This window comes from Procambarus clarkii, chromosome 32 (genome assembly GCF_040958095.1).
Source record: "Procambarus clarkii isolate CNS0578487 chromosome 32, FALCON_Pclarkii_2.0, whole genome shotgun sequence".
NCBI classification, from domain to species: Eukaryota; Metazoa; Arthropoda; class Malacostraca; order Decapoda; family Cambaridae; genus Procambarus; species Procambarus clarkii.
Window position 1 is genome coordinate 29,414,200 of NC_091181.1, and position 18,331 is coordinate 29,432,530.

An 18,331-nucleotide genomic window follows, 5' to 3' on the forward strand; every position below is an offset into this window, starting at 1 on the left:
CCTGCGCGCTGTCCACCAGGCTACCAGGCAAACCCCACCACCCACACACATACACACACTGTGTGTGTGTGTGTGTGTGTGTGTGTGTGTGTGTGTGTGTGTGTGTGTGTGTGTGTGTGTGTGTGTGTGTGTGTGTGTGTGTGTGTGAAAGAGGAAAGAGTTTGGCGTGTGTTTCTGGTTTGGTTGCCATGACAACGCTGACTTTGAAGCTGCCAACGCTTACACACACCTACACCCACTGTCCCCTACACACACACACACACACACATCCACCCACACACACACACCACTATGTCCCCACTCACCTGTACACACACACACACACACACACACACACACACACACACACACACACACACACACACACACACACACACACACACACACACACACATTCTCAAGAATATTATTATTCTCAAGAATGTTATGTTATCTCAAGAATGAATGTTATCTCAAGAATAACAATGTTATTCTCAAGAATAACACACACACCGGGTGGGAGCCGGTGGCCGAGCGGACAGCACGCTGGACACGTGATCCTGTGGTCCCGGGTTCGATCCTGGGCGCCGGTGATAAACGATGGGCAGAGTTTCTTTCACCCTATGCCCCTGTTACCTAGCAGTAAATAGGTACCTGGGAGTTAGTCAACTGTCACGGGCTGCTTCCTGGGGTGGGTGTGTGTGTGTGTGGTGTTTGGAAAAAAAGTAGTAATAGAAACAGTTGATTGACAGTTGAGAGGCGGGCCGAAAGAGCAGAGCTCAACCCCCGCAAGCACAACTAGGTTAATACAACACGTTGAATACAACTAGGTGAGTACACAGACACCTCAGCAGCTACTCACACTATCTAGCTCACTCCTCTGCTCTTGGTTACCTTCGATAAGATTAGCAGACAACATCCCAGCTGGTGCCCGATGGCTGCACCCAGCGCCATCTGTCTTATGCCACCACAACCAGCCATCCCTCTCCCGTCTACCACCCGTCTCTCACCTTCCCTCCCTTTCCCACCTACTATTTGCCTAGCTGCTGCGATACATGTGTCACGTGTCCGGCATGATCCATCAGGCAGGAGACGCCAGGCCAAAGAGGAAGTGGCCTGTACCGCTGCTCCGCCGCTGCACGACGGCAGTGTGTCGTCGACGCGTCGTGGAGGGTATACATGTTGTTGGCCCAACCTGTCTTATTCCCCTCGGGGAGGGTCGACTAGGTTGCAGTGGGTTGCAGGAGAACTCTGCAACAATTGGCTGCCGATAAGGAGACTAGGAGGAGGAGGAGGAGGCGGGCAGAGCCCCCACACCTTGAGATGGAGACTCTCAGGCGGGATCAAAGAGCCAAAGCTCAACCCTCGCGAGCACAACTAGGTGAGTACTCATCAAGGGAAGAGTGAGTGAAGATGCAGGGAAGACGGCACCACAAGCTTCCAACAAAAAAAAAAGTATCCAGCTGAAAGCTGCAAAATGGGCGAACTCTGTTAACTACGTACGTGAGACCAATACTAGTACACGCAGCGCCAAAACGGAACCACACACTAGTGTCACAAGACGGATGCCAGGCCCGCGAGAGCAGGGGCGTGAGAACAGGCTATAAGAGACGAACGTAACAACTATGGAAGGAACACGAACTAGAGAAGACTTGTTCACAACAACTTAAAGCATCGTCGAAGTGGACGCGAAGATGTCGTTTTGCACGTCTGGAGACAGAATGACGGGACTCAGGTGGACACATAGACGGGTGAGTTTTGCACGTCTGGAGACAGAATGACGGGACTCAGGTGGACACATAGACGGGTGAGTTTTGCACGTCTGGAGACAGAATGACGGGACTCAGGTGGACACATAGACGGGTGAGTTTTGCACGTCTGGAGACAGAATGACGGGACTCAGGTGGACACATAGACGGGTGAGTTTTGCACGTCTGGAGACAGAATGACGGGACTCAGGTGGACACATAGACGGGTGAGACGGACACCTGGAAGGTAAAAGTGGTGGTAAAGGTATCAGGAGAAAGCGCTAAGCTATTAGGCCTATATATCACTTGGAAGGGATATGAGGAAAAGGTTTGGGGGATGGGATTTAGGAATGGTGGCCAACCACATGAACAGTCGGGGATTGAACGCCGACCTGCAAGAAGCTAAGAAGCTAGACCTTTGCTCTACCGTCCAGTCCATGTAGGAACACCTGCAGGAAGTAGTTGGGGAGTGTGAGGGAAGTGAGAGTGACACTGACACAGAGTGACACGGACACAGAGTGACACGGACACAGAGTGACACGGACACAGAGTGACACGGACACAGAGTGACACGGACGCAGAGTGACACGGACACAGAGTGACACGGACACAGAGTGACACGGACACAGAGTGACACTGACACAGAGTGACACGGACACAGAGTGACACGGACACAGAGTGACACTGACACAGAGTGACACGGACACAGAGTGACACGGACACAGAGTGACACTGACACAGAGTGACACGGACACAGAGTGACACGGACACAGAGTGACACGGACACAGAGTGACACGGACACAGAGTGACACGGACACAGAGTGACACGGACACAGAGTGACACTGACACAGGCTGACGACCAAACCTTACACACTGCTTCAGAGTCTCACATAACATAACCCCCATGTAGTTTTACCGTCCATTATTGACTAAGACTGGAACATTAGACGCTTAAGCTCATTTATCGCACGAATACAAGTTTGAGTACACCGTCTCACACACACACACACACACACACACACACACACACACACACACACACACACACACACACACACACACACACACACACACACACACACCAACCAAGGTTAACACATACAAAGACCAACTCGTCTTAACCAAACCCAACATAGAACCATCACTCAGAACACCTGCTCGAGGGAAGAACCAAACCCAACATAGAACCATCACTCAAAACACCTGCTCGAGGGAAGTGAACAATTACCACAAACACTGACACACACATGTTGAAGGTAACCACATAGGAGTGTGAACACAACTAACACATGCCAATGATGAGATAACGCACGTGAACAAAACACATGAAGGAGAACAATTGAAGATAACAGAAGCCAGGGCTTTATGGTAATTAGTTCCCCCCCCCCTGGCAGGCTCCTGCAGGGGCCGCCCCCACCTCTCCTGCTGGGGGCGGGAGGGACACTCAGGATAGCAGCCCCACACCACCAGCAAGATGGACAGCCCGCCTGCTATCATAACTCACACTACCTTGAGGTGTTTTCGGGGGCTTAGCGTCCCCGCGGCCCGGTCGTCGACCAGGCCTCCACTATGCGCCACCTTTCTAACTGCTTCATTAACCTCCTAGTTAATGAAACTAGTTTCATTAACTAGTTAACTAGTTTCATTCAAACTTCCTCCTCTTTACCCCTCGAAAAAAGCGGTAAAGGAGGGAACCATTAGTGAACAGGGAGGGAGGGAAGGTGAGGAAGGGAGGGTAGGAGAGGAAAAAGGGGAAAAAGAGGTAAGGGGGAAGGGGGAAAGGGAAGGGAAAGGGAAGGGAAAGAGGGAGTGGTGACGATGGTGGGGCAGGACCCCGAGGACACACATAAGATGGTGTCCTTGTTGCTGGTGTTAGGTTCCCCTTGCGTGCCCGCACACACACACAAGGGGCTGGTAGTCTGGTAGTAGTCTGGTAGTCTGGTAGTCTTAGGGAGTCTGGTAGCTGAGAGGACAGCGCGCAGGACTCGTAATTCTGTGGCCCGGGTTCGATTCCCGCACAAGGCAGAAACAAATGGGCAAAGTTTCTTTCACCCTCTGAATGCCCCCTGCTACCTAGCAGTAAATAGGTACCTGGGAGTTAGTCAGCTGTTACGGAGCTGCTGTGTGTGTGTGTGTGTGTGTGTGTGTGTGGTGAAAAAAAGTAGTTAGTAACAGTTGATTGACAGTTGAGAGGCGGGTCGAAAGAGCAAAGCTCAACCCCCGCAAGTACAACTAGGTGGATACAACTAGGTGAACACCCACGGGCACGCACGCCCACACATTAAGAAGGTTTTTACAAATTAAGTGAAAAGTGCCAAAGCTGTCGGCAGTGTTAGCGCATCATGTGATTAAGAACCCAGCAGGAGTTTCTTATGCACTCAATCCTTACACACACACACACTCAATCCTCGCTTACTCGCACTCAATCCTCGGTTACTCACTCTCAATCCTTCCTTACTCACTCTCAATCCTTGCTTACTCACTCTCAATCCTTGCTTACTCACTCTCAATCCTTGCTTACTCACTCTCAATCCTCACTTTCTCACACTCAATCCTTACACACACAGTCAATGTTCGCTTCCTCGTACTCAATCCTCGCTTCCTCGCACTCAATCCTCGCTTACTCACTCTCAATCCTGGCTTACTCACTCTCAATCCTCACTTTCTCACACTCAATCCTTACACACACTCAATCTTCGCTTCCTTGCACTCAATCCTTGGATACTCACATTCAGTCCTCACTTCCTCATACTTAATCCTGTTTTACTCGTACTCATTCCTCGCTTACTCACACAGTCATTCACCATGTATGTGTCCATCTTCTGATCCTTCCTCGTTTTATTTGGGATAGTTAACTATGTATTAATTTGATATCCAATATTCAGAGACGCGAGTTCGAGCCCATTCCAGTGCCTCACCATTTTCTTCGTCACATTATAGCCTTGGCAGAACCTGGCGCTCGAGGCTCTATTAAACTATCAACCTTCATTAAGCCTCGTTATTTTTAGCCGAAGTAAATTGACACCGTTAATTAGTTTGTGAAAAACTACCGCAGTTTGGCGAGTAATTGGCGGAGTAAGAGGAGACGCTCCCCCCCTCATCCCCCCCACACACTCCCTCACCCCCCACACACTCCCTCACTCCCACACTCCCTCACCCCCACACTCCCTCACTCCCACACTCCCTCACTCCCACACTCCCACACTCCCACACTCCCACACTCCCTCACTCCCACACTCCCTCACACCCACACTCCCTCACTCCCACACTCCCTCACTCCCCACACACTCCCTCACTCCCACACTCCCTCACCCCCACACTCCCTCACTCCCACACTCCATCACCCCCCACACACTCCCTCACTCCCACACTTCCTCACCCCCACACTCCCTCACTCCCACACTCCCTCACCCCACACTCCCTCACTCCCACACTCCCTCACCCCCCACACACTCCCTCACTCCCACACTCCCTCACTCCCCACACACTCCCTCACTCCCACACTCCCTCACTCCCACACTCCCTCACCCCCACACTCCCTCACTCCCACACTCCCTCACCTCCACACTCCCTCACCCCCACACTCCCTCATTCCCACACTCCCTCACTCCCACACTCCCTCACACCCACACTCCCTCACCCCCACACTCCCTCACTCCCACACTCCCTCACACCCACACTCCCACACTCCCTCACCCACACACTCTCTCACCCCCACACTCCCACACTCCCTCACACCCACACTCCCTCACCCCCACACTCCCTCACTCCCACACTCCCTCACTCCCACACTCCCTCACACCCACACTCCCTCACCCCCACACTCCCTCACCCCCACACTCTCTCACCCCCACACTCCCTCACTCCCTCACCCCCACACTCCCTCACTCCCTCACCCCCACACTCCCACACTCCCTCACCCCCACACTCTCTCACCCCCACACTCCCTCACCCCCACTATCTCTCACCCCCACACTCCCTCACTCCCTCACCCCCACACTCCCTCACTCCCTCACCCCCACACTCCCACACTCCCTCACCCCCACACTCTCTCACCCCCACACTCCCTCACCCCCACACTCCCACACTCCCTCACCCCCACACTCTCTCACCCCCACACTCCCTCACCCCCACACACCCCTCACCCCGTAGAAGGTGGACGATGTACCGGTTGCCCATTTAATATATTTGAACAATCTTCTCTCGTACATACAGCAATGAAGCGCGTCAATGACTGGGCAAGTACATCTCAAACCCAACTTGCAGGCATATACCTTGACACTGAATTTTTAAAAGACAAAGGCAGTGGACTTATATACTGTGACTCGCAGAGTGCACTCCTGGCATTGAACGCACATAGTAGTAACACACAGAAAATAGTCAGTGATATTCGAATCAATGTTTTAGCTGCTAAAGAAAACAGATTTGAAATTAAATTCCTATGGATATCATCACATGTTGGCATCTCAAGGCATGACACTGTTGATATGCTTGCTAAGACAGCCTGTAGAAAACCAGTGGTAGAAATTGATATGGGTGTTTCATTAGCAGTGACAAAGAGAATACTTAAATATCTAATGAAAATCTCACCGACCTAACTAATTCACAAAGACCTGAAAGTTGTAGCATTAAATATTATGATAGATATCGTGAGGAGACATTCACATATGGGACTAATAGAACAAGAACTCGGCAATGTGATGTTATAGTGGCCAGAATACGTCTGGGATATAGACGTATCTGGCAACTTTCTCACCACTCAAACACAATGTGTCAACCTTGTGAAAGAGAAAACATGCACTCCCTTGAACATTATATTGTAGAATGACCCATACTGACTGACTTTCGCCCTCCTGGGCTAAGGTATGCTGAACTGTGTAATTACTATATGAGTACTGGAACACTTGATGATATATTGGACTTGTACCAAAGATTAACCATGTAATGTATCAATTATACAATGTATGTATGTGATGTAACTATATAACCTGAGCTTGTAAAAGCACCTTAATCACCTTCAGTGATTAAGTGCTTAATAACACGTTAGTTTCTCTATCAGCTATCTTACCCTCTCAAAGTAGGAGAGCCATAAATATATGTGTATATATGTGTGTGCATGTATATGTGCATATGTATATATATGTATATGTATGTATGTGTATAAAGTATATGTGGAAGCTGATCAGAATTACATTTCACCTTTGTAAATGCACATTAATGACACTATGTAAAGAACACTTCGACCACTTTATGTAGGGCAGGCGTAACTCTGTGTATCTATGCATTTATGTCTGTAGGTTAGAGTAGCATTTCAAAAGCACTACAATCACCTTCTGTGGTTGATTGTTCAATAAATCACTGAACTATATATGTAACAGATCTCTCACCCTGTCCATGGAGGACAGAAGAAAATGTATATATGCTGGTTAGCATGGTAAATGTGTGGCCACGTCTGTGGTAGAAAATAATAATAATAAAAAAAACTCCCTCACCCCCACACTGAAATCGACACTTGCATTAACATAAAAAGCAACAATTGTATGGCATACACCTTTACAACCCCGGGGGGGGGGAAGGGTTACTGCAATTAAAGTCAATGGTGGCAGCGACGAACACAGAGATCACAACGACCCGTTAGTTCTCTGTTTTGTGTGTGTGTGTGAAAGAGAGAGAGAGAGAGAGAGAGAGAGAGAGAGAGAGAGAGAGAAAGAGAGAGAGAGAGAGAGAGAGAGAGAGAGAGAGAGAGAGAGAGAGAGAGAGAGAGAGAGAGAGAGAGAGAGAGAGAGAGAGAGAGAGAGAGAGAGAGAGAGAGACAGACAGTCAGCGACAGAGACAAAAAGGTTCCATCTTCGGGTACCACTCTCACCACCACTACGGCCCAACATAATAAAGAAAAGTCAACTCAAAATTTCTTGAAAGCCCATAGTCCAAAGCGTCTCAGTACCTGGTACCTTAGATATTGACCGAGGATAATGACCGAGGATGGTGACCAAGGATGGTGACCAAGGATAATGACCGAGGATGGTGACCAAGGATGGTGACCAAGGATAATGACCGAGGATGGTTTATAGACCTTAACCTTCACTCCAACCCCCCAACCCCCCCCCCCCTCCCCCCGAGTCGTAAATCAGTCTGCGAGAATACTCAGAAAATTTAATTGGCGTAAGTCTACAAATTTGTCCATCAGCCTGGATCACCGGAGATTCAAACTCGGGTCCCAAGAGCGCGAGACTGTTGTCCTACCCCCCCCCATCCCCCCCGACGGCTGCTCACAATAAGAAAGTATCTCAGGAGTATACCTGACTGGTACCCAACTGAGACTCTGAACCTTACCTAGCGCACAACACTGTGGTTTCTGGCGGCAATTCACCCCTTGGTCTACGTCACATATGTGTAGACTGTAATGGCTCCAATTATGAACAACTGACACATGGAGGTTGCTGTTTTCAGTCTATTTTGAGGTTATTGCGAACTCGTGAGTCAATAACGAAGTCTGTAGAAGTTAGTTGTATATTTAAAAGACTATTCGTAGAAGTTCGTAACTCATTGCGAGTAGGAAAGATGTGAAATGTACAGCTTGAGAGAGTTGGAATGGTTGTAACTAACTTGAAAGTTTATTAGGTCTTGGGTTGGTCAGAATGTCAGGGGGTTGTAGTTGTGGTGGTGGTGGTGATGATATTGATTGTTGGTGACGGTAGTTGTGGTAGTGGTAATGGGTGGTGGGTGTATTGATGGTTGTGGTGGATGTGGTGAGTTTAGTGATGGTTGTGGTGGTGGTGGTGGTGGTGGTGGTGGTTGTGGTGGTGGGTGTGGTGATGGTGGTGGTGGTGGTGGTGGTGGTGATGGTGATGGTGGTGGTGGTGGGTGTGGTGGTGGTGGTGGTGGTGGTGGGTGTGGTGATGGTGATGGTGGTGGTGGTGGTGGGTGTGGTGATGGTGGTGATGGTGATGGTGGTGGTGGTGGTGGTGGTGGTGGGTGTGGTGATGGTGGTGGCGACGGCTGCAACACTTGGCTGGCACCCTCTCCGGCCCTCTGCCAACACCAGTGCCATTCCTTCTGTCCACACACATGACCACTTTCACCCTCCTCTTTCCTACACACACACACACACACACACACACACACACACACACACACACACACACACACACACACACACACACCTGTCTACCTGTTCTGTCTGTCTGTCTTCTGTCTACCTGTTGATTGACAGTTGAGAGGCGGGACCAAAGAGCCAAAGCTCAACCCCCGCAAGCACAAATAGGTGAGTACACACACACACACACACACACACACACACACGCACGCACACGCACACGTACATGAAGCCCGCATCAAAAGGATAGCATCAGCGGCGTATGCAAGGCTGGCGAACATAAGAACTGCCTTCAGAAACGTGTGTAAGGAATCATTCAGAACCTTGTATACCTCATATGTCAGACCAATACTGGAGTATGCAGCTCCAGCAAGGAGTCATCACCTAGTCGAACACAAAACAAAGTTAGAAAAGGTTCAGAGATATGCCACCAGGCTAGTCCCCAAGCTGTGGGGTATGAGCTACGAGGAGAGACTACTGGATCTAAACTTCACGACAGTGGAAGACAGAAGAGTTAGGGGAGATATGATCACCACCTGTAAAATTCTCAGATGAATTGATAGGGTAGATAAAGGCAAACTGTTTAGCACGGGTGGTGGTACGAGAACAAGGAAACACAGGTGGAAACGTAATACCCTAATGAGCCATAGGGACGTCAGAACATTTTCTTTCAGCGTCAGAGTAGTTAACAAATGGAATGCATTAGGCAGTGATGTGGTGGAGACTGACTCCATACACAGTTTCAAATGTGAATATGATAAGAGCCCAGTAGACACAGGAACCTGTACATCGGTTGATTGACAGTTAAGAGGCGGAACCAAAGAGCCGAAGCTCAACCCCCGTAAGCACAATTAGGTGACTACACACACCACGGCCCATCCTCATTAGTCCGAGTATACAGTCATATTTTGTATACACGTCATATAGTATACACGTCATATAGTATACACGTCATATAGTATACACGTCATATAGTATACACGTCATATAGTATACACGTCATATTTTGATGACGTGTTTCACCAAAGCGCCAGAATTGTGTCGTTTTGATCAAGAGCGTTAAAACGTCGGTGCATTGAAGTGTGAGGACAGATCGGCTGTCTAAGAGGCTAGGCGAGGCTGGGCCGAGTTTTTTTTCTACCACAGACGTGGCCACACATTTACAATGCTAACCAGCATATATACATTTTCTTCTGTCCTCTATGGACTGTGTTAGAGATCTATTACGCATATAGTTCAGTGATTTACTGAACAATCAACCACAGATGGTGATTGTGGTGCTTTTAAAATGCTAATCTAACCTACAGACATAAATACACAGATTTACGTCTGTCTTACATAAACAGTGTTCGATGTGTCTTTTTACATAGTGTCATTAATGTGCATTTACAAAGTTGAAATGCAATTCTGACCAGCTTCCACATATCCTGTATACACATACATTTATATCACTCCTACTCTGACAGGGTTAAATTGCTGCTATAGAAACTAGTGTGTTATTAAGTATTTAATCCCTGAAGGTGATTAAGTTACTTTGATAAACTCAAGTTATAGTTACATCACATAAATTGTATAATTGATACATTACATGGTCAATCTTGGGTACAAGTCCAATATATCATCAAGTGTTCCAGTATTCATATTGTATTTAGAGAGTTCAGCATACTTCAGCCCTGGAGGGCGCAAAGTCAGTCAATATGGGACATTCTACAATATAATGTTCAAGTGAGTGCATGTTTTCTCTTTCACAAAGTTGACACATTGTGTACTTGACATTTGGGTTTTGAGAAAGCTGCCAGATACGTCTATATTCCCAGGCGTATTCTGGCCACTATAACATCACATTGCCGGGTTCTTGTTCTAATAGTCCCATATGTGAATGTCTCCTCACGATATCTATCATAATATTTAATGCTACAACTTTCAGGTCTTTGTGAATTTGTTAGGTCGGTGAGATTTTCATTAGATATTTGTTTAAGAATTCTCTTTGTCACTGCTAATGAAACACCCATATCAATTTCTACCACTGGTTTTCTACAGGCTGACTTTGCAAGCATGTCAACCGTGTCATGCCTTGAGATGCCAACATGTCATGGTATCCATAGGAATTTAATTTCAAATCTGTTTTCTATGGCAGCTAAAACATCATTCGAATATCACTGATTATTTTCTGTGTGTTACTACTTGTGCGTTCAATGCCAGGAGTACACTCTGCGAGTCACAGTATATAAGTCCACTGCCTTTGTCTTTTAAAAATTCAGTGGCAAGATATATGCCTGCAAGTTCGGTTTGAGTTGTACTTGCCCAGTCACTGACGCGCTTCATTGCTATATGTACGAGAGAAGATTGTTCAAATATATTGCATGCACATCCGGTACATCGTCCACCTTCTACAGAGCCGTCGGTATAGCACTGATACACATCGTTACCCATACTCTGAGTACTTTCAGTGATGCTTTTCAGTGTTAACTATTTTAATAATGTAGAGTGCACACTATATTTCTTGGGCGCATTTACACAATCAACTGATAGATCCCAGTTATTCCATGGATTAATTGGTTGATTAGTCATTGAGTTGGGTACATATTTAATATTTTGTTGGAGTTGGCTACCTTGTAGAACCAAACTACATAACCAGATTTCCCTCTTCTTCTATAGACCTCAGGTGAGTGTAGCATATTAGAAAGTTTAGCTTGAAATTTCATGTGTTGCCGAGAACTACTCAATGTCTTCACGCCGAAAACTGTGCTAATTACTGGAACGATTCCTAGGACGATAGGCTGAGCTGGGAGGATTACTAGGAGCCAAGGCGATACTGGGAGGAAGTAGCAGCAGCTGCAGCAGCAGAAGCAGCAGCAGCAGCAGCAGTAGCAGCAGCAGCAGCAGCAGCAAGGAAAGGTGTTGCGTCACGGCAAGATTAAGGTAAGAATATTCTGGGCTGTGATGTGTGTGTTGAAGAATCAGTCCAGCTTCCTAGTGAGCAGCGACATGAAATTCATCGAGCTTACAGTTTCATGATGGCAATATTTAACACATTACCACCTCCTACGCGGGTTTAGCGTGACGTAGCGCGAGAGTTCGCGTGGTCCTATGGTTGAATATTTTGCGCATGGTTGGTGACGCTGGCCGCGCAACCCGTCCTCTTAAAAATAACGTCACTTTTCGCTTGTATGCGCGCTATAGTCAAATTTGGACGTAATTTGAAATTAAATCGACTCACAAAAATGACGTACTGTCCCGTTTTCTGTTTGAGTCATCCGGCCTACTCGGTAAGGTTTGGAGAGGAAACTTTCAATTCACGTTTTTTATAACGTTTTGAAACTTTGTGAGAATTTCCTGCTCACCTAACCTATCAGAGGACCCTTAATTTACTGTTGTTGAAAAAAAAATCCCAAATTTATTTTCTTTTTTTTTTTCATTTTCAAATCACGTCCACTTTCGGCCATACGGGCAAACGGCCAAAAGCGACGTTATTTTTAAGAGGACAGGTTGCCCGCACGAGTTCAACCAATGTTGGGAAGTCTACCGGGAGCGCGCACTCTCCTACAGGACGCTTTCTAAACAAAAATTGGTATCCTTCAAAGGATCAAGTGACGTGATGGGTTTCCTTATCAGGTTTGGCCCAATCACTTGGACTGGACGGTAGAGCGACGGCCTCGCATCATACAGGTCGGCGTTCAATCCCCGACCGTCCAAGTGGTTGGGCACCATTCCTTCCCTCCACGGAGCTGTGTGGGACCATGTTACTCTGGGAGACCATGGGACACGGAGCTGTATGTGGGACGTGTCCCCTGTCCAAGCGGTGTCCTCCTATCCTATCCAAGAGTTCTCAAACTCTTCCGTCTCCACTTACGAAACCTCTACATCTTTCCTCAATCATGGCAGCCGAGTTTGCATGTGTTTAAACAGATTATGAGCTGTTATGAGTTAGTCTTTAACAATAATCCTTTAACGTTTCTAAGCTCGAGAAATCTCTTTAATGAATACAACGCCGGTATGATTGAAGCAAAGATGCACAGGTTTCGTCGGAGACGCAAATGCTGGATGGATTCTGTCCTTGGTGACGCACCACTTACGCCCGTTAGTGCCTAAGAGAAATACAAACTAAATTCAAAATTGAACGAAAGTATACTGTACTATATTAGTATTCTTTCGTGGTAGTGTATACTCTGAAAGTCTACTTTCGTGGTAGTGTATACTCTGAAAGTCTACTTTCGTGGTAGTGTATACTCTGAAAGTCTACATTCGTGGTAGTGTATACTCTGAAAGTCTACTTTCGTGGTAGTGTATACTCTGAAAGTCTACTTTCATGGTAGTGTGTATACTGTGAACCGCACTCACGTCCCTGGCATGTGTGTTCGTGTATATATGTAGGTTTATATATGTTCTTTTAACAAGTTAACTGTGTGGACCCCTGGGTTTGTGTGTGGTCGTGTTTGTTGTCGTGTTTGTGGTCGTGTTTGTGGTCGTGTTTGTGGTCGTGTTTATGGTCGTGTTTGTGGTCGTGTTTGTGGTCGTGTTTGTGGTCGTGTTTGTGGTCGTGTTTGTTGTCGTGTTTGTGGTCGTGTTTGTGGTCGTGTTTGTGGTCGTGTTTATGGTCGTGTTTGTGGTCGTGTTTGTGGTCGTGTTTGTGGTCGTGTTTGTTGTCGTGTTTGTGGTCGTGTTTGTGGTCGTGTTTATGGTCGTGTTTGTGGTCGTGTTTGTGGTCGTGTTTGTGGTCGTGTTTGTGGTCGTGTTTGTTGTCGTGTTTGTGGTCGTGTTTGTTGTCGTGTTTGTGGTCGTGTTTATGGTCGTGTTTGTGGTCGTGTTTGTGGTCGTGTTTGTGGTCGTGTTTGTGGTCGTGTTTATGGTCGTGTTTGTGGTCGTGTTTGTGGTCGTGTTTGTGGTCGTGTTTGTTGTCGTGTTTGTGGTCGTGTTTGTGGTCGTGTTTGTGGTCGTGTTTGTGGTCGTGTTTGTGGTCGTGTTTATGGTCGTGTTTGTGGTCGTGTTTATGGTCGTGTTTGTGGTCGTGTTTGTGGTCGTGTTTGTGGTCGTGTTTATGGTCGTGTTTGTGGTCGTGTTTGTGGTCGTGTTTGTGGTCGTGTTTGTTGTCGTGTTTGTGGTCGTGTTTGTGGTCGTGTTTATGGTCGTGTTTGTGGTCGTGTTTGTGGTCGTGTTTGTGGTCGTGTTTGTGGTCGTGTTTGTTGTCGTGTTTGTGGTCGTGTTTGTTGTCGTGTTTGTGGTCGTGTTTATGGTCGTGTTTGTGGTCGTGTTTGTGGTCGTGTTTGTGGTCGTGTTTATGGTCGTGTTTGTGGTCGTGTTTGTGGTCGTGTTTATGGTCGTGTTTGTGGTCGTGTTTGTGGTCGTGTTAGTGGTCGTGTTTGTGGTCGTGCCTGTGCGTGTCGTCAGGGTGCATTTCTATGTTGTGTGGGACTGCGTGTGCCGATTTGTTTGCTGTCGTTTTTTACCCATGGTCGCTTGTGGGTTTGAATGTGGTCGTGCTTGTGGTCGTCCTAGTTTGCAACCGTGTTTGTAGATTTGTGTGAATGGGGGGGGGGGTTAAGGAGGGTTAAGGGGGGGGTTAAGGGGGGGTTAAGGGGGGTTAAGGGGGAGTGTAGTCATATTGTGTGCGCGTTTTGCTGTCGTACTGGCGGTTTTAAAATGTGTTTATGGTTTTATTTGTCGCCTCCCCACTTCCCTTCTGACTCTGACATACTCCTTCCTGCCCCTGTGGCACGTGTCTCGTTACTTTCGGACGCTCTCTGTGCTGTGTATTTTGATGATGCTCTGGTGGTCCGGAGCTGTGGTTCGTTACACAGCTTGGGGGCATTCTGGTCAGCTGCCTGGGGCCAGATTCACGAAGCAGTTACGCAAGTACTTACGAACGTGTACATCTTTCCCCAATTTTTGACGGTTTTTGTTACACTTATTAAACAGTTTACAAGCATGAAAACTTGCCAATCAACTGTTGTTATTGTTATAAACAGCCTCCTGGTGCTTCAGAGCTCATTAACTGTTTAATAATTGTAAAAAAAGCCGCCAAAGATTGGGAAAAGATGTACAGATTCGTAAGTGCTTGCGTAACTCTTTCGTGAATCTGGCCCCTGGTCTTCTCTCGTAGTCTCGCTAGCTCGTTATTCTCCCTGCTGCACGCTAGTGTGTGGACCTGTACCTGCAGGGTCGAGCTTCACCTCTTAGATCTCGTCTTTGCAGCAACTGGCGTCTAAGAACTGTTTCTTCATGGATGATCTCGGCTTGAACTGCGCCCTCCTAAATTTCCTTCTATTTTACTGCAAATGTTACCTTAGTGGAGCATTGTCTCACTTTTCTAAGAGTTTCCTATGTCTGTAGCTCCCAGCCATGCCAGCATGTATTGTATTCCTTGTAAACATTTCCTCTTTTTCCACCTTATACATTTTTTTTAAGTATTTTAAATGTACCAAGTCAGCCCTCTCTCACCCCTTTCTTAGCCTCGTTTGGCTCAACTCCTTCAGGCTTTCTTCGTAGCCCATTCTTTATAGTTCTCTTGTGAGCCTCGCTGCAACCCTCTCTACATTTCCATGTTTACTTATGTACTTTTTGAAGTGGGGGATGCAGGTAATGGCTGCATAATCTAGTAATGGTCTCACGTAGATGGTGTACAGACTGTTTTTATGCTCTTAGATTTTTTTCTGTTATTGAACGATTTAGTTTCCGTTTATTGTGTACCGGTTTGCTGGTCTCCTTTCACCTGTCTCCATGTGCATTACCTTACATTTAGTGGTATTGAATTCCAGTAGCCATTAATCGAACTAACCTTGCAGCCTGTCAAGGTCTTCTTGGGACATTCTGCAGTTTCTCTTGTGCAGAGTCTTTGTAATTAATTTTGCATCTTCTGCAAACATTGAGTAAGGGAATGAACGCGTGAGTATGCGAGTGAACCTGTGAGTGAGAAAATGAGAACGAGAGATTAAGCCAGTGAACGCGTGAGTAAGCGAGTGAACGAGTAAGCGAGTAGATGCGTGAGTATGCGAGAGCTTGATAAACATAAACTGTGACATGAACGAGTGTGAGAATGCGAAGAAGGGCCACGTGCGCATGTGGCCAACTACAGTATGTTTGATCGACCGGCAGTGTGTGGGATCGTGAGCGGGCATGGCAGCCCGGCCCACCAGTCACGCCACATATGAGAGAGAGACAGACAGACACAGAGACAGACAAGACAAGACAAGACAAGACAAGACAAGACAAGACAAGACAAGACAAGACAAGACAAGACAGACACATGAAGGTTGTGTTGACCATGACACAGGTCAACACAAACACCACACCCTGACCCCCTTGTTCTCTCAGGATTCACTTTCTCTCCATACTCTCTCAGAGAGAGTATGGAGAGAAAGGGCATAGAGTAAAAAAGAGAGAGAGAGAGAGAGAGAGAGAGAGAGAGAGAGAGAGAGAGAGAGAGAGAGAGAGAGAGAGAGAGAGAGAGAGAGAGAGAGAGAGAGAGAGAGAGAGAGAGAGAGAGAGAGAGAGAGAGAGAGAGAGAGAGAGAGAGAGAGAGAGAGAGAGAGAGAGAGAGAGAGAGAGAGAGAGAGAGAGAGGGGATGTGAAGTTAAGGAAGGGGGGAATAGCCTAGTGGGTATGACCATTCAACAACGTGTCTTTACATAACTAGCCATATTATGAAGAGTATCTAGAGGGAGGTACCGTAAGGCGACGAGTAAACCTAGGTAAACCTCTTGCGAGGTTTACCTAGGTGACGATAAACATGCATTTATACAAACACCTAATGCACCTGTTCACCTCGCAGTAAAGAGGTACCTGGGAGTTAGACATCTGCTATGGGCTACAGCCCAGGTTTTGTGTATGTAGTAGATATAATAGCGGAAAATAGGTCAGCAGTCAGCACATTACACATCCGACGGTTAGAAAGGCGGGGTCCAAGAGCTAACAGCTCTTATGCGAGTACACGCGTGTGTGTGTGCGCGTGCGTGCAAGAGTAGCACACTCCACCAGTTTTCGAAGACCGTGGGCCGCACGGCAGGTGTCGAGGAACCTAACTTCCTGGGCTCCCAGGACAGCCTTATCTCTCAACACAGGGGGGAAATGGAGTTGCGGCCTCTGTCGCCGCCTCAGACCTCTTGTACTGGGTAAATATATATATATATATACCTCCAGACCTTCAGTACTCTACCCAACCCGCTCCTAAAGCTGAGAGAGAGAATGTGTGTGAGTGGGGGGAGGGGGGAGGGGAGGTGTGTCTTGTGTTGCTAACAAGGAGGGTGAAGGAAGAAGACGTTTTCGGCATAAATTGCCTCGTTATAGGTAACGGGAGGAGGCTCTTAGCACACTGGGGACGCCCGCCCGCCTCCACACTTCTCTCAGACTGACGCCTCTACCTTCAAGTCAGTCTGACTTCAACACCACCACCACCGTCGTCAAACCATTGTACAAATAACTACACCACCTAATCAATTTTTGTTTAATTCATAACAGATACCACAAAACAGATCACATTTGCACCAACGACGGAAGGTTCAACTCACCTGTGTGTAATGGGCTGTGGTCCAGATGACTGGAGACACACACAGCGGCTGTTGGTGTAGAGTAAAACTGGATGCTATAGTGAGCTATAGCGCACTCGGTCCCAGCAAGCGGCTCCCAATACCCCCCTCCCTAGACACACACACACACACACGCTCCCGCCTTGCTTCTGCCCTCACCACTACCACCACCACCACTACCAGCTAGCTAGCTACAGCACTAGCCGCTCCACCACCACCACTCCTGCTGCCACAACCACTACCACGCGGGACCCCGCCTCCCACACTTCACTTCTTGACACGTTTTTTGGGGGGATTGTTTCCCACTTGCTCGCTACTGCTACCACTACTACTACCACTACTACTGCGTCTACCACTGCAACTACCAAGGTTGTTGCTGGTGCTAATGTATCGGCCTCCTCAACTCTTTCTGTTGCAACAGTAGCAAAGTTTGCTGTTGCTACGCCTGCCACACATGACCTGACCCTCACCCCACACTCTACACACGCCCCGGTGAAGCCCCAACCAGTCTCTCTTATCTACATGATGTATTTAAGTGCTCTCAGACTCTCCAACACCTAGTCCAAAAATAATAGTACCTATTGCTGTTATAAAGAAGGAATGATGGAACCCATTATGATGAAGGAATTGTAGAATATATTACTATCATGAAGGAAATTATAGTACCCATTATTATTATTATTTTGAAGGTTCTGGACAAAATAGGGACTGTTGTACAAAAAAGGACCATAATTTGTACTATTGATCTGGTAGAGAGCCCGAGAAATAACCTTACATTTCCTCAGTCTAGAATAGACCATATCAATATCTATTGACAAGACTGTCTGTCTGTCTGTCTGCTTGAGGTTGTAGGCCAGACGCTTGCGGCCAGCCTCACCAAACTTTGCAGGGGTCATTGGTTTTTGTGCGGGGGATGATCATAGGCAGGTCGGGATTAACCCCTATGCCACCCCCCAACCCCCTACTTAGCATGAAATAACTTAT

General features: G+C 47.4%; 1 protein-coding gene across 9 annotated transcripts in view; it reads right to left on the bottom strand.

Annotated features, from left to right (window-relative positions):
- The window catches only part of OtopLa (Otopetrin-like a), a 417,531-nt gene extending 400,019 nt beyond the window's left edge, over positions 1–17,512 (bottom strand). For 8 of the 9 annotated variants that reach the window (XM_069335071.1, XM_069335068.1, XM_069335066.1 and 5 more), the window contains exon 1: positions 17,330–17,511. The gene's annotated coding sequence lies outside the window, so the exon portion shown is untranslated. Of the gene's footprint in view, positions 1–17,329 lie in introns of all 9 variants that reach the window. The other variant, XM_069335072.1, reaches the window with a different exon arrangement.
- Between the last annotated feature and the right edge of the window lie 819 nt (positions 17,513–18,331).